At 46.8% G+C, this 20692-nt stretch overlaps 1 protein-coding gene across 2 annotated transcripts in view; it reads left to right on the top strand.

Annotated features, from left to right (window-relative positions):
• SLC24A3 (solute carrier family 24 (sodium/potassium/calcium exchanger), member 3) overlaps window positions 1–20692 on the top strand; it is a 521225-nt gene that overhangs the window by 365155 nt on the left and 135378 nt on the right. The window lies entirely within an intron of this gene.

Raw genomic sequence — 20692 nt, forward strand, 5'->3', positions numbered from 1 at the left:
GGAAAGAACTCAGGATGACTAACGAGATGATTTACTGTGTCATCCCTTATAAAATTAGCTGGTCCTTGTCTTTTTTAAAAAAATAAAAACTGATAGGAAGGGAAAAGCTCTTCTGTGAGTGTATTCGTCTCTGTGTGGCTTAATGATGGTGTTGACATGGAGATTCAGGGAAGGGAGGGGAAGGGGTGTCCTGCACTGTGAGATGTGGCAGAGACTGGAATGTTTCCCGTTGTGATCTTTCTAATAATGAGATAGAGTCTTTGAACACTGGCAGGAGAGCTGTGCTGCTTTGAATGTCTTCAAACCAACTGAGTGCAGAGGGTCTCTCTGTTTGTCTTTGGGGTAAATGGGCGATGGCACCATTCACCAAAGGAGAAAGAGTGTGGCTGGTGAGGATGTCACTACTGTGTTGACTGTAGGATGACTCAGTGGTGGTGGGCCAGTCTGTCCCAGGGCTACCACTGTTCAGCTCTACGACCTTGAGAAAGTCACTAGCCTTTCTCATATTTTGGCCTCTTCAGCTATAAGTGAAAAAAAATTCTCAAGGTCCAGTCTAATTCCAGGAGCCACAATTGGTGCAGTAAAAGACAAAAGGACTCCCGTCTCTGGTCAGGCATGACACTGTCCAATTTCCTGGGACTCAGCCCCTTCTGACGAGCCTGTGCTACCTGGAAACACACAGGAGTATCGATATTGCCTAAGTGAAACTCGGCAGGTTGGGGTTGGGAGCTTAAGCTCTGGGCTTGCGTACAGACAGGCACTCTCCGAGGCTCTGTGCCTTCATATCACAAGAGAACAGGCTCATTTCCATGGCCCCTGGGGTTAGATCAAGTCACATGACCAGTGTGGGCAGAACAAAAGTGGGCAGCTGCTCCATATGTGGAACAGGACTCCTGCAGAGAGTCAAGAGCCACCACTGCCCCCAAGTAATATTCATGGCAAAGGGCCAGATGCTAGACCACTCCAGCCTCATTTGGCCAGTGGTCTGTGCACGAGTCCAGGGCATCAGGGTGGGAGCCAAGCAGAAAGAAGGTCCCCCAGTGTTCATTGCTCAGCTGAAGATCAGTCACAAGGTAGCAGGGGATACCTCGTGTCATTTTTTCAGCCACCAGTGTACCCGGCAGTGGTCCAAGTGCATCAGGAATCTCCCAGAAGCTCAGAAAACCAAGTAGATAGGAATTTATTCTCTCCCATTAAGATGCTGACAAGGGAGAGTGGCAGAGAGCACCAGGGCCTGTGTGCACCCATGCTGCACAAACAGGGCATCCAGTTGGTCCACTCCAGGCCATGAAGGTAAAGGCTGGGGGTGGGGGACAGACATTGGCTGCAGATCTCCCACAGTGGGAGGAGCATGCCAGCATCTTCCTCTCACCTTCCTTCCACCTTAATCCTCCCATTTTAGATAAATGAACAGACTGAGGTTTAGCAGAGCAAACAGCCCAAAGAAGCAAATTGCTGACACCATGTTGAGACCAGTGTTGCATAATTACCTCAGCTTCAATCAAATGAAGACATGTGGATGGAGAGATTTGTCAGTGAGCAGTGCAGGATGGGAGGTGGTCCTCCCCTCCCAGGGGGCTGACAAATATAAGACTCGTGCTGGGAACATGGCACAAAAATGAAGGATGAGACGCTCAGAGCTGCGTGTTCATCAGCTTCTCCTGCGGGAGCCGATCTTATTCCCGCTTTGTAGATGGGTCACTAAGACTCTGAGAGGGTTCCATGACATAACACCTGGGACGCAGGGATTACTTCCTCTTTTCGCAGGTGAGGAAACTGAGGCACAGAGGAATCAGGCAACTTGCCCAGGGCACAGCGCAGGATTGACAGCTGGGCTTGGAGCCAGGTGCAGGGCTCCTGAGTTGGTGGGCGATGGGGAGGGAAGTCTCCTTCCATGGCAACGATGTGAGTGATGACATTGGAAGTGACTCCAGGCATGGTCAGTAGGCACAGTGTTTGATAGTTTCCAAAGCCTTATTTCTGGGCACAGCTCTAGAAACCTCCCAGTTCTTTAAGCTGCCAGAGGACCCGGGGGTTGTAGGGTGGACACAGGGACTGTGGCCATGCTGCAGGGCAGTGTCACCAGCCTTGTGTCCAGCACCAGGGTGGGCTGGTCATTGTTGGACTGATCCCTCCATGTCCAGATTCCTGAGTGCCTTGTTTCCGCCCACATTACTCCCCCATCCATGCCCCAAGGAGAGGGGCCATCTGGCTAGACCCTGGTCATGGCTCTGGCCTGGCCCTGCCCTGCCCTTTGCTCTTTCACCAGCAGCCAAGCCATGTGAAAGAGCAGGAGCCGGGGGCATAGGGTTTGCGGGGCTCAGCTGACTCTATCTGTGACCCTCATTTGTCTGCAATTCCGGAAGCCTTTGAAGAGCACTCGTGATAATTGCAGAATTCCCACATATATTGATGAGAAACAGCTACATAAATAGCACAGCTTGGTATTTACAAAGTGCCATTTTCTGTAAATAGAGGATTTTGGCAACGACTTCCAGGCAGCTCATCCACCTTCTGGAGGCAGCACTTGTCTTATTTCAGTTCTTTCTGGAAGCTGCTTCATGTGCCCTCTTGGTGGCCTGTCCTGCAGCCTCAGCAGGTACAAGGAAGCCTCCAGGTGGTCAGGAGCCAAGAGCAGAGACACCATCTATTCCATAGCATAGGGACACCTGGTTCCCATTGGAGAGGTGTCGCAACCACCTGCCACCATCTCCAGGTTAACACCTGACCCCAGTACAATCATTTGGGCTTCTCAGAGGATCTGTGGTCTTCAGGTTGGAAATCAAGGCTCCTTTATTGATCGGGAATAGAAATGCTAAGTTATTGTCTGACTGTGTGCTAAATGCAGGGTTTCTCACAAACTTTTAATATGCAAATTTGGGCCATGAATCTCCATATGGGAAGTGTAATAGCATGGCTTTCAAAGCTGATCACAGAATTCTCCTTTCACAAGTACTTTACAGTTTGCTAAAGTCCTACTTTGAGTAATGATGACTAACCACCGTCAGGGCCCATTAATGATCTTAGCTCTAAACGAATGATATTGCATCAGTAAGCTTCTGCTGTGTAACAGAGGAACCTCTGTTTTAGTAGCTTATATAAGCAACCACTTATTTAGCTATGGTTCTATGGGTCAACAATTTGGACAGGGCTTACCCAGGTGGTTCTTCCAGTCTTGGCTAGGCTTCCCTGTGTGTCTCTCATCAGTTGTCAGCAGCCAGGTGCCTGTCTTTGGGCAGATGACTGGCTATCAGCTGGGGTCACATGTTGTATCATCCTCCAGGGAACTAGCCTAGGTTTCTTCACATGGCAGCTAGAAATGTCCCATGAGATAATCAGAAGCTGCCCTAAGCTCCCCATTGGCATGGTATCATCTCTGCCATATCCCGTTGGTAAAGGCAATTCACCAAGCAGCTCCCTTGGATCCTCAGCCAAGGAGAAACAAGTTCCAGAAAGTGGAGGCTCCACATTTCTAGGCAGGAGGGTCTTTGGAGAGGTGATTTGATTGGGAGAACAGGGCTGGCATTCTTGTTGAATCTGTGTGTGGAACAAAGAAAAAGGGTTTTGGACCTAGATGGCATGTTTGTTTGGGGTGTCAGGACATGGAGGGCCAGCTAATTGAGATTATACAAGAGCAAAACCACCTTAGAATCCACTTCTCCATGACCCCACAAGAGGTGAGTCTCAACTTTTCTCTATCAATAAAATAGGATTCTCAGCATGATAGCACACCAGAGACAACTGGGAATGCTCCCGTAGTCACTCCAGGACAAAGTTTGGTTCTTTATGTCGCTGCAGCAAAATGGGGTGGGGCACACGCAGAGGTGCTTCATGAGCATCTCTGAACGGGGGAGGCTAACATGAGCTGCACAGCTCTGAGAAGAAGGTTAACATCTGCTGCACGGCAGAAAGAGGAGGAGGCCTGGGGTGGATGCATCTCCATGGTGTCTGTGCAGGCAGCAGTAGGGTGTCAGCAGGGATGCTGGTGTCATGGGAGGAGGGAGCAGCAATCACCAGGCAGGCAGAATGGGGGGTCACTTGGGGTTTGGGATTCAGCTTTGTCCATGTCCTGTTAGACACGTTGCTCAGAATCTGTAGGCCTATGTAGAAATGACCGAGCTCTGTGGGAAACACTGGGCTTTGGTCACCTGTGGGCAGATCTTTATGTCATCCTAGGCCTGGATGGAAATTGATCAGCTAGAGACTGTATCATGTGCCGGCCTCAGCCATTTTCTGTCACCGCCCTATGCTTCTCCAGTCATGTTGAAGGCATGGCAGCATCAAGAGTGAACCCCCAAATGGAGCAAACAGTTGAGCTGGCAGGTGGCAGGCAGCCTTGGCCCTCCACTGGTCCATCCCATTGGGTACAGGAAACACTACACTGGTGGGCACTGCCCAGAGGACCCCTTGGTTTGTCAGCTTTGAAATGACCACATGCATTTGAAGAGTGACTCTTAGAATATCCTAGGACAAGTCACTTGATTGCCAACAGGAAAGCAAGCACGTGGCTACCTGTCCCTGCTGACCTCATAGGTTTCCAGGGACGTTTGTAGAAAATCATTCAGGAAGCACTTTGAGAGGCCACCACTGGTAAACATGGTACTTCTGGATAAATGACAAAATGGTGCCCCTTCCTGGGTGGAGCAGCCCAAACTAGGCTGCCTCCCCTCAGCCGAAAGGATTGTGCAGTGCAGACACTGCACAGCTATTCCTAGTGATCTCTGCGGTTTTTGGAAGAAAGTTTTCTCTTGGTGATCTGCAGCAGTGTCAAGGCATGGCCATCACTCTGCTTAGTTCAGTGCTTTACTTGAGATCACTGTTTGCTCAAGCACATAGCACTTAATAAAGAAGATTCTTACCCTAGATCAATCAACCAACAAATACACAGTTGATCTCATTATTCACAAATTCTGCATTTGCAGATTCGCCTACTTGCTAAAATTTATTTGCAGCCCCCAAAGCAATATTTGCACGTGCTTGTTCTCAGCTGAGGTTGAGTGAGGCAACTGTCAACAAGCATCCCATTCAGCCCGCATTGTGCCACGCTCTCTGTATTTTTGTGCTTTCAGGAGGGGATGAGGATGAGGTTGCTGTTTATATTTGCCTCCGAGCACAATGCTGAAGTGCGGTCTAGGGTTCCTGTGCATGAAGGCTGGGATGTGCCTGATGGAGAAAATATTAATACACGTGTTAGATGAGCTTCATTCAGGCACAAGAGACACTGGTGTTGGCCATGAGTTCAATGTTAACAACTCAAGGGTATGTGTTAAGGAAGGTGTTTTTAAAGAGAAACGCACATAAAACAAGATTCTGGGTTGATCCTTTGAGGAAAATGTTGTGCCCTGAGCCTCACAGGAACCTGACCCTCTATTCCTCCAGGAGGAAGGGGTTGGTCTGCACTACTTTGGTGTTTGTGGTGACTTGATGGAACATGACCACTGGAGGCTGGGCTATGTCAACATTGCCCTCCTGTACTGCAGCAGAGTAGTGTGGACCTCCCACTTCAGTGCAGCGAGATCTCTGATTTCAGGACACACCTCGTGTCGGTTGTGGGGGGCAGGACTGCACAACACCGGGTAGGTGGGCAGCAGGAGGCCTGTGCCGGAATTCCACCTCCCCCCAGGCCTGTGGCACAGCTGTGTACTTGTTACATGGCCTTCCTGAGGTGAGTTTTTCCTCCTCGAAGACAAGAAGATGATATTACCTACCTCGTGAGGATGCTGTGAGGATGGTGGAAAATATATATAAAACACTGCCCAGCCACAGCTTCACCAAGTCCTCAGTGAGTGTTGGCTGTTAAGATAGAGATGATGCCGGCCTTTCTCAAGAGGAGGCAGGCAGCAGGGGCAGACAGAAGAGGACCAGGTGAGACCAGCATTTTCTTTCAAGCACTTTGGATTTCCTGAAAGGTAAAGATACCTATGTTCCTGTGCTAGTACCAAGACCCCTTCAGGAGCCAAACATGAATGCACTTAGGACTGTCTGTGTACATGGTCCCCTCCATCAGTGGAACGTGGGAAGTCAACAGTATTTTCCTGTGCACTGTGGTTACCAGAGGGCTTCCCTGGTAGCTCAGATGGTAAAGCATCTGCCTGCAATACAGGAGACCTGGGTTCGATCCCTGGGTCAGGAAGCTCCCCTGGAGAAGAAAATGGCAACCCATTCCAGTATTCTTGACTGGTAAATCTCATGGACAGAGGAGCCTGGTAGGCTACAGTCCATGGGGTTGCAAAGAGTCGGACATGAGTGAGTAACTAACAGTGGTTACCAAGCTTGTATGCACAACATGCTAATATACCGAGATGAGTTGTTGGGGCAAGGAATAGAGACTTTATTCAGAAAGAGAGCAGACCCTGAAGATAGTTCCCAAAGAAGCTTCTTGCCAGGGCATCCTTCTAGATGTACCTCAGAGAGGTACAGCCTGGCTAAAATGAAAGACTGGAAATCCCAAGTGTTACCAAAGATGTGGAGTAACTGGAACTCCCATCTGCTGTTGGTGGAATTATACATTAATGCGATCACTTTGTAAAACTTTTTGGTAGTAGAAGCTGAACAGCAATGTGGAGTTGCTCTGTGACCCAGCAATCCCACTTCTAGGTATCAACAGAAATGTATATTATGTACAAAACAGAAGTACTAGAATGTCCATGGAAGCACCATTTGTAGTAGCCAAAGCCCCATCAGTAGTGCAAGGAATAAGTACATGGCACTCACGTCACACAGTGGAAGACTTCACAGCCAGAGTAACGACATACAGTGCCCTACAGCTATGTGCAACAGGGTGTTTGAGCCTCACACATGGGGTACTGAGTCTGACACAGAGTGTGGACTGTATGATTCTACTTATATTAAAGTACAAAAACAGATACAAGTCAGGATAATGGTTCATCTTAGGCTTGAGTGACTCTGGGGGGGGCTTGTGAGGTACTGGTCAAGTTCTCTACTGATGCCATAAATACATTCTGGTGTCAAAATTGACCAAGCTGTTCAGTTAAAACATGTCCATTCCAATAACAAAGAAAACATAAGTCAGAATCCCTGAGTCACTGGTGAGATGGCAGCCCAAGCACAGAGGCTGCGTTCTGTCCTCTGCAGCCCCGGGCAGAAGCCTGGGGTGGAAGCCCACAATGGAGCTCCCGTGGGTGAGTGTGCTCTTCACACCAACAGCCCAAGAGCTTGCTGAGTCTGCCACTCACACTTTTCCTCCAGGACTTCAAGTTGCCAAGGGCACAGCTGTTAGGGTCACAGTGTGGGTACGGACCCTGAACTGATCTTTCCATTCCGATGGTTGACGGACATCCGTACTCATACCACAGACACAAGTAAACACCACGTACCCACTTGCTATAATCTGCTCCATTTTACAGATGAAGAAACTAAGGCTCAGGGAGGACAGGTAGCCCATCCAAAGTCACTCAGGGAACACGTTCAGAATTCGAACCAGTCTCCCAGACTCCACAGCCTGCCTTCTAAGTGGTGGGCCCTCCTGCCAGGAGGAGGGGCACGGGGGACTCACTGCTCCCAGCGAGCGTCCTACCCTGGCACAACCTGCACCACCCAGAAACCACCTGAAGCCCTCCACACAGTTCTCTTCCACAGTGCCCATTTAAAATGCAAATTGATTCTTTAATCTGCCTTGAAAACACAAAAGCTGTTCCTTTACAGAAATGTGAAACCAGAAGGTTCTCAGAGGCCGGTAACACCAACTCCTCCACATTTGTACATTCCAAACAGTATGGAAGGGAGGAAGCCGGTGCCAGAGTGAGGAATAAACATCCCATGTGTTATGTGTGGGCGCTTAATATTGCACAAAGACTGGCGAAGCGGATTTCCTGACATTCTGTGCCATAGGAATGGGGGAGCATTTGCATTTGATTTGCTTTATTTCCAAAATTATTTTCAGAAATGGGAAAGGAAGCCGAGAGGAAAAAGCAGAACATCTCCGATCTTCCTTTCCTTCAGTGTAGTCCTAACTCACCTGTCAGTCACAAAGATCAATGATAGGTATTAATAAAGAGAAAATCTATTTCAATAGCAATGTCACTTTACATGTATTGAAATGTATAAACATTGAAGTAATTAAAAATTACAGATAATTTAGTACTCTCCCATGCCCCTCTCCCACTTCTTACAGGATTACCCTGAAAAACCACACACAGTAAGAATGTGAACTGGTGAAGACTTGAAAGCTGGCTAGTTTAACAAACTTCATAGATTCAGCTCATGTGTTCTGATTGAAACGCAGTTTTTTACTTTTAGTCTCCCTTTTAGAAGGAACATATTTTGCTTAAACCTTCCTTTTAGGCTAAACCCATGATGGAAACTTTTCAGACAGAGAAGAATGACGTGTGTGAAAGATTGAACAGTAGTGCTAGTGATGACAGTGGCAGTGCCCTGGGAGACGTCTCTTGACAGCGCTCAGGCTGCCCTGATCCTGCTCCATCCACACACATTTTGTGCTCTCGGGAATGGGGCTCCTTATACACCCAGACATCTCCTTCCTTCCTTCCTTTCTTTCCAGCTTCCTTCCTAAGTCAGTGTTAAATGTTCGTTCACAAGTATCACTGTTTACTTTGTGCTCTCCCTGGTTAGGATATGCTGAAGGAAGAGGATATGGAGATGGAATCCAAGGAGGCAGAAACCTACCCCCTTCCCCATTTGCTGGAATCACAGACCCCTGGCATCTCAGAATCAGTCTTAGGATGCATGATCTCATTAGTCACCAAAGTCATTTCTCAGTCATTGTTTCCAGAATGTCCCCATTAAAATATGAAAAGCTTACCTGAAATATAAGAAAATTTGACATCTTTAAAATAAAAGGAGTGGGGGATATGCTTACTGGTGGGGACTTTAGCAAGCAAGCCTGTGGGATCCAAACCAATGGCAACTCCCAATGAGATTCCAAGGGTTCCCACCTGGCAAAACATTATCAAGTCAACCAACCGATTTGGAGGACTTATAGCTGGGCTGGATGGGGGTGTCAGAAGGGAAGAGTCAGTGTTGAGAGGCAACGCCCAGAGCAGATACGCCTGAGCTGGGTAATGAATGCTGAGGCCCAGGTGAAATTGCACTTCCACCTGTATAGAAACCCTGGAATACGTGAAGCTGGCAGATGGTGCATCTGTTTGTCAGGTACTGAATATATATGTAAATGTGTAATCACTTATTACTCAGAATCAGGGGATCAGAATAAGGGGCTGGTCACGTTTCTGCAGGGCTTCCCAGGTGGCGCTAGTGGTAAAGAACCCGCCTGCCAGTGCAGGATACCTGAGACGCAGGTTTGATCTCTGGGTTGGGAAGATCCCCTGGAGAAGGCACAGTAACCCAATCCAGTATTCTTGCCTGGAGAATCCCCATGGACAGAGGAGCCTGGCGGGCTACAGTCCATGGGGTCTCAAAGAATAGGACATGATGGAAGCAACTTAGCACACACGCATGTTTTTGCGGACTAACCCTCCTGTTTTCCTTTTACTGAGAATGCAAACTAAAGGGCAGGTTTTCCTGCTTCAGGTAAACTGACTGGAAGTCAGGACCCGTGCTGCCAGGGGAAATCTGCCCTGTTTTGGTTTTGAAGCTGCAAAGATGGGATTTTCCCTGCTGTCTCATGGGGGCTGTTTCATGTGACTGCAAGATGAACATTAGTGTTTGGAGGAAGTCTGAGTTTGGGGCCCACTTCTATTTCCATCCACATTTATGGTAGGATAGTCACTCCAGAAACAAGGCAGCATCCCAAAATGAGAATGATAGAAAACTCTCAGGATGTAGCTGTGGTGTGGTGTACATCTCTGGCACTACCGTGTTTAGAGAATTGAGCCCTGTCTCGGGCTGTGCCTGAGGGAGAAGGAAGGAGGAAAGAATGTTGAAGGGCCTTGCCTCTCAACACTGACCCCATCTCTCCACTTCTGACTCCACCCAAGGGATGGCTGTTGATTAATGGGGAATGGGGGATCGGAGGGGAGGAAGTGAAAGGCACCTGAGGTCACAGATGTGTGGGGAGAAGAGCCATGAACACTCGGCAGCAGTTGGGCAGGTGATCTGGTGTCTCAGCCAAGGTCTGTGGAGCGAGAGTGAAGGTCAAAGCCAGACCGCCTCCTAGTCACAGAATGACCTATTAGAGTTACTAATGTCCTGCAGTCTCATCTGTTAAACAATGACACTTGCCATATGGTGTTAAAGAAAGAATCAAATTAGGGCTTCCCTGGTGGCTCAGTGGTAAAGAATCCACCTGCCAATGCAGAAGACACAGGTTTGATCTCTGGTCTGGGAGGATCCCACATGCCATGCAGTAACTAAGCCCATGTGCCACAACTACTAAGCCTGTGCCCCAGGGCCCAGGAGCACAACTGCTGAAGCCCCTGTGCACCTAGAGCCCATGCTTCACAACAGGAGAAGCCACTGCAATTAGAAACCTATGCACCGCAACTAGAGAGTAGCCCCCACTTGCTGCAACTGGAGAAAAGCCCACACAGCAATGAAGACCTAGCACAGCCAAAAAAAATAAATTAAAAAGTTTTAAAAAATGAACAACAACAAAAAAGAATCAAAGTATGTATATAAGACACATAGAGGGAAACAACAGAATGGGAAAGACTAGAGATCTCTTCAAGAAAATTAGAGATACCAAGGGAACACTTCATGCAAAGATGGGCTCAATGAAGGACAGAAATGGTATGGACTTAACAGAAGCAGAAGGTATTAAGAAGAGCTGGCAAGAATACACAGAAGAATTGTACAAAAAAGATCTACACGACCAAGATAATCACAGTGGTGTGATCACTCACCTAGAGCCAGACATCTTGGAATGTGAAGTCAAGTGGGCCTTAGAAAGCATCACTATGAACAAGTCTAGTGGAGGTGATGGAATTCCAGTTGAGATATTTCAAATCCTGAAAGATGATGCTATGAAAGTGCTGTACTCAATATGCCAGCAAATTTGGAAAACTCAGCAGTGGCCACAGGACTGGAAAAGGTCAGTTTTCATTCCAATCCCAAAGAAAGGCAATGCCAAAGAATGCTCAAACTACCGCACAATTGCACTCATCTCACACGCTAGTAAAGTAATGCTCAAAATTCTCTAAGCCAGGCTTCAGCAATACGTGAATTGCAAACTTCCAGATGTTCAAGCTGGTTTTAGAAAGGCAGAGGAACCAGAGATCAAGTTGCCAACATCCGCTGGATCATGGAAGAAGAAAGAGAGTTCCAGAAAAACGTCTACTGCTTTACTGACTATGCCAAAGCCTTTGACTGTGTGGATCACAATAAACTGTGGAAAATTCTGAAAGAGATGGGAATACTAGACCACCTGACCTGCCTCTTGAGAAACCTGTATGCTGGTCAGGAAGCAACAGTTAGAACTGGACATGGAACAACAGACTGGTTCCAAATAGGAAAAGGAGTATGTCAAGGCTGTATATTGTCACCCTGCTTATTTAACTTATATGCAGAGTACATCATGAGAAATGCTGGGCTGGAAGAAGCACAAGCTGGAATCAAGATTGCCGGGAGAAATATCATTAACCTCAGAGATGCAGATGACACCACCCTTATGGCAGAAAGTGAAGAGGAACTCAAAAGCCTGCTGATGAAAGTGCAATTGGAGAGTGAAAAAGTTGGCTTAAAGCTCAACATTCAGAAAACAAAGATCATGGCATCTGGTTCCATCATTTCATGGGAAATAGATGGGGAAACAATGGAAACAGTGTCAGACTTTCTTTTTGGGGGCTCCAAAATCACTGCAGATGGTGACTGCAGCCATGAAATTAAAAGATGCTTACTCCTTGGAAGGAAAGTTATGACCAACCTAGCTAGCATATTAAAAGGCAGAGACATTATTTTGCCAACAAACGTCTGTCTAGTCAAGGCTATAGTTTTTCCAGTGGTCATGTATGGATGTGAGAGTTGGACTGTGAAGAAAGCTGAGCGCCGAAGAATTGATGCTTTTGAACTGTGGTGTTGGAGAAGACTCTTGAGAGTCCCTTGGACTGCAAGGAGATCCTACCAGTCCATTCTAAAGGAGATCAGTCCCGGATGTTCTTTGAAAGGACTGATGCTAAAGCTGAAACTCCAACACTTTGGCCACCTCATGCGAAGAGCTGACTCCTTGGAAAAGACTCTGATGCTGGGAGGGATTTGGGGCAGGGGGAGAAGGGGACAACAGAGGATGAGATGGCTGGATGGCATCACCAAGTCGATGGACATGAGTTTGAGTGAACTTCGGGAGTTGATGATGGACAGGAGGCCTGGCGTGCTGCGGTTCATGGGGTCACAAAGAGTTGGACACGACTGAGTGACTGAATGAACTGAACTGAATTGAAGACACATGCCTGAGACACCCTAAGTCTCAGTAAATGGGATATTTATTACCATTATCAGGATTTCATTTATTCTCCAAATAAGCCAGGTGGGTATGTCTTCCTCTCCCCATTTTATAAGTTAAAAATCAAAGCTCTATTGTGTGAAGTCACATCTTCAAGGTCATACATCTAGTGAGATGGTAAGGGAGATGTGGTCCCAGGGGTGTCTAATTCTCAAGCAGGTGTCACTAGCCCTGGAGTGGGACGGTAGGCATGGCAAGGAAGGGGAAGCCTGGATATGGGTTGGTTTTTGCAGAGAAAGAGAGCTCTTTTTTGAAGTTCTGGGTCCTAGACAGTATTGGGACAGCTGGTGATCCTGGGTTGTCCTCTGGAGGACCTTGCCCACAGCAGTCATTCTGCAAGTGTGTGTCAAGGTCCTGTTCCATGCTAAGCAGCTACTGGTGCTGGGGATGCCAAGTGACACGGAGGTGACCAGGAGGCTCTGGCAGGGGCCCCAGGGAGGGATCCCAGGGTGGGATGGGAAGTCTTCAGAGGCCATAGAGGAAGCACTGGATCCTGTATTCTGAAAAGAGCTCAGCCCCACATTTTGTAGGTGGCCACAACCAGCAGGTGTTGGCTACACTGAGAAATAAGCTAGGTTTCCAGGGACAGCTGGTCACCTAAGGGTAGTGTCTCTGCAATGAGGATAGCAACGCTCTGAGCTTCAGAATCCAGTGCTGCCTCGGGTGCAGTTCCCAGTGTGAATGGCGTGGTTTGCCTTTACATAGATTCCAGAATGTGTTCACTGATCTGAGCTGTGAAACAGTGTCCTAGAGCCCACACATTCATTCCTGTCAACTGCCCTTATCCCAGATGTTTTCAGAGCCCTTCGTTGTCAGGGTAGAGTTTAGAGATGCACAGGTCCCTCTAGAAAGTCAAAGTCCTTGTGTTATTACATAGCCTAGCCATCCTCTGGGTTCCTGTATTTTGCCTGCAAAGAGTTTGGACCACTTTTCAAAATCAAAACTCCCCAGTAAGCACCTCATCTACCACATCTGAAGTTGTCAGAAAGGATCAGTCACAGGCTGAGAAAATGATTCCAGAGGACAGTGGTGACATCCTGGGATCCTCTCCCAAGCAGTGGGCTGCCTGAAAGCTGCCCAGTGGGCACCTGCCCCCATAGAAACCCAGCCAGGTGAGACCACACCAGCTTCCTTCAGAGAGCAGAGGCTAGAACTGCATGGAGAATGGATGTTTCTCATTTCCCATCTTTGTTCTGAGTTTCCAGCCAGACAGGCAGGGTGCAGCAAGAGTGTCACCAGGTAGATTGAAAGAAAAAAAAGCGTAAAAAGCACACCTGAAATTCAGCACTTGTGCATAGATATGTGAGGGAAAGTCTGCCCGAGCAACATCATTCTTGTCCCAAATTCTCCAGGGGGGAGGTGATGTTGGTGTGGTCAGTCACCACACCAATTCTGTCTCGGGGCATCACCTCACACAGGACAATAGCAAAGTGAAGAACTCAGTGAGCATCTGACACCATGCACCAAACTCTGGCAATTTGGTGGAAATACACACACCAGCCCAGATAGCACAATCTCTAGGATGGACGTGATACCCACGTGGGGCAGAAAGGGAGGGAGCAGGCACACTCACAGGTCATTCTGAGTGAAGCAACCTGCCCTCTAGTAACTTGAGCTCTGACCTCAGATCAACCTCCGTGTAGGAGACTAAGAGAAACAGGCAAAGGGATCAAAGGAGGAAGGAAGGGTGCCACTTCCTCCTGGCACCAGGTCCAAGGATTAAGGAAGAATAAGGCTGTGTGAGTATGATCACCATTAATACAAGACCTGGCAGGAGCGAGGTCACGTGAGGGTACAGAACCAGACAGCTAACTTGTTAGACTCAGGGTGTGATGGGGAAAAGGAGAAGTGCTATTCATTCAGTATGCTTATGAGGCAGGTGGAAAGACAGCCTGCTGCTGCGTACAGTTAGTGAACCCTGGGAGCAAGTCTGAGTTGGTGAGTAGCTCAGACAGGAAGGGGGACAAGTGTAAACCCTGGGAGGAAAGAACTCCCAGCTCTCAGCTTCCATAAGGGTGACAGTTACATAGGAGCTCCTGCATCAGGGACCCTCCCTCTGCAGTCAGCTGGCCTCACTTCCACCCTTGTTCAGAGTGGCTCCCCTCTGTGCATATTGTGTTTAATTAAGACCAGATAAAAGGGCTTCTGTTTTCTGACTCTTGCTGCCATGTGGAGTTGAAAAAAATCAAACATCTAGGTCAGCTGTACTCCCGGGCCCTTCCTGGGAATGGAGTGATGTTACTACTTCCTCGGAGATGAGATTGGATGTTCAAAGTCTGAGTCCCGCTGTTTGGGCACCTCTCCCCCAATCCCCAAAGTATCCTCAGGCCACCTGTCCCCACTTGGGGACATCCTGAAGCTTGTCCAGGGCACAGGAATGACGTGAAGTTTGGAGGCTTGTACCTTTTCAGGTTCCAGGAAAACAAAGAACAGTTTATGTTCCATTTTCCCTTTTACTGATACAAATTGATTGATTTGTAGGTTGCTTCCATTTCCTTAGAAGTAAACACCATTCCTTAAATCCTCCAAACAAGGTGCTGGTCCGAGTCTTTTTCCCGAACCCTTCCCCAGGATGTGGCTGGTGAGGAGCATTTTGTGGCTGGTGGGGAATCCATAGCCACACCCACCCTACACTCCTGAGCTTGTGCAAGAATCTGGAGCAAATAATGATCAGAGCTGAGAGGAATCTTCTGTGATGGCCAGAAATCAGGCCACCATCTCTCGATGCCACACGATACCAAATCCTGTCATTCCTTCCCTTGTCTTTTTGTTTTTTTTTTAAGAAATAGATTGTAAACCAGATCTCTTCAGTGTAGAAAACAGAGCTGCTTTCCAGAAGTTGGCTGGAAGAGCCAAAGCCCTGTTCTCTCTAGCCCACCACTCTTCATCCTCCATCCTGATCCCACCCCCCACCCGCCTCAAGGTAGGAAACACCAAGAATTGGAGGCATGGTTTCCCTTCATTTTCAGGAATAGTGGACTAGTGATTTTTTAAAAATATTCATTTATTTATTTGGTGGCACCAGGTCTTCGTTGCAGCATGTGGGATCTTTGATCTTCGGTGTGAAATTCAGGGATTTTTTTTTTTTTTTTTTCAGTTGTGGCATGTAGGATCTAGTTCCCTGACCAGGGATTGAACACTAACCCCCAGCATTGGGAGCACAGAGTCTTAGCCACTGGACCCCCAGGGAAGTCCCGTGGGCTAGTGATTTTGAAGGTCTCCTCTAGTCAGAGGTTCTCTAATTCTCTGGGGCATAGTCAGGAGCACTCTCAGGCTGTCTTACCACAGGAATAAATCCTGGCCTTGCCTCCCAAACCTGGCCTCTTTGCAGAATCTCCTGGGTCTGAAATTGGAGCTACACTTCCTATAATTGCTGAGCCTGGAAACCTGGTAACGTCACCCTTGCTAAATCCACTACCTGGTCTTCTTGGTCCTGGCTACTCAAAGTGTGGTCCATGGACCACCAGTACGGGTCACCTGGGTGGTGGATAGGATGTAGAATCTCTGGGCCTTCTCCAAGGCTACTGATTGGAATCTACACTTTAGCAAGATCTTCTGGAGACTTGTATGCACATTTTAGGGTGAGAAGCAAGTGGTACCCAGTTCTACCTACTTTCCACTTGTATCAGTGCTGCCTGTGGGTTCTTGCCTCCAGATGGGACAACTCTCTGGTGCTGTTCACACTCCCAGGTCCTCCCTGGGCTCAGGCTGAGGCTAACATCCCCCCAGTTCTTCCTTATCCACTGTCTGCTGCCCCTCACCATGTGCTCCCACAGCTCTGTCCTCCTTCCTTCCTTCAGATGCCTGTCTGTTCTCCCTCTCTGGAAGGTTAACTACTGTGCATCCCTAAGATCTCAGCTAAGTGATCACCTCCTCTCTGCAGCCTCCTTTGAGTCTCACAGAGCAGACCACATCTCCTGTCTGTGTGAGCTAAGAGTACTCTGTATCTTTCCTCTGATAGCAGTGATCAGAGTGTGTAATTATACATCTATTTGTGGGATTGTTTGATTAACAGCTCTCTCCCTGCTGGTCTCAGTTCTCCATGAAAGTAGGGACCACGTTGGTTTCACTCATCACTCTATCCCAGAGCCTAGCTCCGAGTCTGACACTTCACGGATGCCCCACAGGCATTAAGCTGAGCAAAAGAAGCCTGGTACAAAGGACTAGAGGCTTTGTAATCTGTTATGTGAAATTTGTAGCAAAGTCAAACTGAAGATACAGAAAGCAGACCACTGGTTGCCTGCAGATTGGGGGTGGAAGTAAGGATTGGCTACAAATGGACATGGGGGAACTTGGGGATGGTAGAAGTATCCTGAAACTGGCCGTGGTGATGGTTGTACAGTTGCATGAAATTTGCTGAAAATCATCAAACTGTACAGTTACAATGGGTGAATTTTATGGTATGTAAATTATACCTCAATAAAGCTATTTTGCAAGTGATCAAAATAAAATGAGATGAACTAGAATCTCACAGGTGACTACAGTGGCATGGCTGTTGTCATATTCCCTCCCCACCTTCTTCCAGCCCAGAGATGTGCTTGTTCAGCACAGCTGGGTAAGTGACCAGGCCAAAATCAACTCCCTCTCCCACCCTCCTTTTGCCCTGAGCTCAGAGGCAGATGCTGAAACTGCAGTTCCTTTGATGGTGTCCCAGAGCCAGAGCAAGAGGAGATTCATGATTTCTAATAAGCTGCTGCCCTGGTTGTAGCTCCGTCCTCTCTCTAATTAGAGAGATCTCCTTTGGGCACAGCCCAGAAATCAGGATGGTTTGCAGTGATCATTGCAGAGTTGAGCAAAATAACTAAGTATTGGGAACTGTGGAACAGTCAAGGATTCCCCCGCTCCCCAACTAGATCATTAAAAATGCCCAGCCAATTTTAGGCATATTAGAATTCTTCTGACTGCATTCTGTCCTCCTCTTAATTTGTGTGATTTCTCAGTCACCCTGCAGATAAGTTCAAGCCCGGTATGTGGAAGAACGTGGCTCTAGCATGAAAATCATTGGCTTACAAGCCAGGCTGACATTTGGCCCTTCTCGGCGCAAATCGGGCTGTATCTCTTCTGCCATGCTGAGTTCGTCCTTCCCTGGTGTTGCGTATTTAGAATGGCCCCTCTGCTTTCAAGGAGCATGCTTGTCACAAGTGAGAAGGCTTGGTCTACAATGTAAGATGTTTGTTTACACATACACTGACACTATAAGCAATGGCCTTGGAAAATCTGTGTCATTAATTAGAAGTTCTCTTTATCACTAATTTTCTAAGCATTTAACAATGAGATAGATATTCCATGGGGTCTACATGTAAAGTAAATAGGCCAATGTGGCAGTTAGGGGAGGTTAATTACAGTGACAAAGAGATCCTGTGTTGTTTCCGATTGCTGTGTAATAAGTGGCCACAGACCTGAAAGCTTAATACAGCACTTACTTATTTTCTCGCCATTTGTAGGTCAGATGTCCAGGCACACCCTGGCTGGGTTCTCGTCTCAGCATCTCCCAAGCTATCAGTGGAGAATATCCCTGGGTGCCTCTCATTCCTCAAATATCTTTCACCAGGAAGAGCTCATCTGCCTAGGATAGACCCACAAAGAAAATCTCCCTATCTGAAAGTCCCCTGCTTAGAGACCATAATTATACTTGCAAATCCTGTCTTTAGCAGCAGCTATATTGTGTTTGCGGAGAAGGCAATGGCACCCAACTCCAGTACTCTTGCCTGGAAAATCCCAGGCAAGGAGGAGCCTGGTGGGCTGCCATCTATGGGGTCATATAGAGTCGGACACGACTGAAGTGACTTAGCAGCAGTAGCAGCAGCAGCATATTGTGTTTGAATAACTGAGAAAATATATGTACACCGTAGGGCCGTTAGAATTCTGTCTGCCACAGACCCCTAAATGCGTCATGACACAAGCAGAACAAGAGAGGATTCTTCCTCACACAACATTTTCAGGAGTGAGGTTAGCCGATTTCCAGAGCCAGTCAAGGGCATTGACCCACATAGGCTGTCCTCTACGTATGGCTTCCAGTATCTTCCTGACTGTGAAACCAGCCAGCAGAATGGGTCAGATGTGGACCATGGAGCTTGATGTGAAAGGCCTGAGAGTGGTGCCCATCACTTCTGCCTGCTTACATTTGATTGGCTGGAACCCAGTCACATGACGGCACCTAACCACAAGAGACGCTGGGACATGCTATCTTTAGCTGGGTACCACTTCCCAGTGGCATCTTTTCAGCCTTGTTGGGAGAGCACCAGTTTTTGGTGGATAGTTAGACATTCCTCTGCCACAGCTGATTTTTCGGGAAACACTACAAAATGAATCCATCCAAATGAAGGATATTGTCCTCCAAGGACAATATAGAGTTGACATGATAGAGCCAATATCTCAGTTCTGACCAAAATACAGACACCATTTTTAAAAGCATCAACTTGCATATTACTCCTAACTTAATTTCACTGATTTATTAATACTAGATTTCACCTCAAAAGCTTTTGATAGTTTGAAAAGCATACTCCCAAATGATCAAGAATTGAATGACTGGACTTTTTCTGAAGGATATGATGCTCATAATCTAAATTCCAAATATATTTTGAAAGATAGAAAACTTGAGAAAAAGATATCACCTCCCAAGGTGATTACTTTTTAGATTGTGACAGTAATTAGAAAATAAAATTTCTCAATATTTTCTTGAAAAAAATCTTAATGTTTGATTCATACCTAATCATTATCAGTCCTCTGTATTAGGAAAAACTTTGGGAGAAATAAAAATAAAGGCTTGGAATTGCCAAAACACCATTTACTCAGTTTGGGCTAGACAAATTTCTGAAAGTTACTTTCACAATGCTATACTAGATGCAACTAAAGAATCACAGCAGTTTCCTCTTTTCCCACTCTTAACTTTTCTACTTTACATATTTCTTTCTGGTTCTTTAAAAAGGCAACAGCTAAAATAAATTTAGAGGAAAAACATTTCTTTTATGAATATGCCATTTGAAAAGCCAAAATAATACCCATGGTATCATTGAGCTAATTTCTATTGTGTCCTGTAAGATTCAACAAATCTCAAAAAAGAACGAGGAAAAGGGAGACCCAGTGAGAGGGTGGGGCTGGCTGTCATTTTCAAAGACGTACCTGAATTCATCCAACTGGAAATTGAAAGAAGTCTATCTTCTTGATTTATGTGTAGCCACGAAATCACAATTAGAGAAGTATAAGTATATGCACACATATACACATGTCCATGGGGACAAGAAAAGTAGAAAATGCATTTCTACCTTTTATTTTGAACTTAAGTTAAAGACTAGCAGCATGATGTCAAAATGAAATTGGGTCTTCGCACAAGATGTTGAGAGAGTCAGTTCCTAGGCAGGTTGATAGGGAGTCTAGGGGTCCCCAAGGAGAGAGGGGTCTGGAATTCTCAAGGAGGAAGAAAGGACAAACTTTTTTTCTTTCTCCACATTCTTTAGGATTATATAACAATAATGTATCCTGCCTAAGGACAGTCTTTGGATTCAACCTTCTGTTATCTTAAAATGTTAATTATGGGAGTAGACCTGGTCTTTACAAGGATGTATCTTGCCTGAGGACAGTGTTATCTTAAAATGTAAATTGTGGGAGTAGGTCCAATGAGGTCTTTACAACCTCCAGACATTCTTTGGATTATATAACCTCATTGTTAACACTAGCAAGCGGGTACTCTATCTGCCCTCTTCTGATGCCTATGTCAGAAGCTTTGTCTATCTCCTTTATACTTTAATAAAACTTTATTACACAAAAGCTCTGAGCGATCAAGCCTCGTCTCTGGCCCCGGATTGAATTCTTCTCCTCCGGGGGCCAAGAATCCCGGTGTATTCGTGTGATTCAACAACAACCGTTCAATGTCACCCTAGCCTTCTCTCTTTGTCTGATAGACAGACACATATCTGTGTAGCATGGTAACCACTAAGTCTGGTTAAGAAAGTAAGTGCCTTGAAAGTTATGAGTAGTTAAGGAACTAGATTGAAAACTTAAAAGAGGCAGTAATTCAGAGCAAAAAAGGGTAAAGGTGAGAGTGGTAGGTACATTTGAACCAGTTGGCAGTGAGGTCTGAGAGCAGATGAGAGTGGGGAAGAAACAGGAGGAGAACAGGATTCAGGGATCTAGTGGGTTCTGCATCCTTGGAGTTTGTGTCCAGTTGCAAGGAATAGGAAACTCAATGAAGAGTGGCTTAAACTCATAGGTGCCTATTTTTCTCAAGGGAGAGACTTCAGAGGAGTCAGTTCAAGGGCTAGCACCATGCCTTGAGTGTCATTAATGTGCCAAGACCCATCTTTCTGGCTGGCAAAG

The sequence above is a fragment of the Bison bison genome, unplaced genomic scaffold, assembly GCF_000754665.1.
Source record: "Bison bison bison isolate TAMUID 2011002044 unplaced genomic scaffold, Bison_UMD1.0 scf7180017864063, whole genome shotgun sequence".
Taxonomy (NCBI): Eukaryota; Metazoa; Chordata; class Mammalia; order Artiodactyla; family Bovidae; genus Bison; species Bison bison.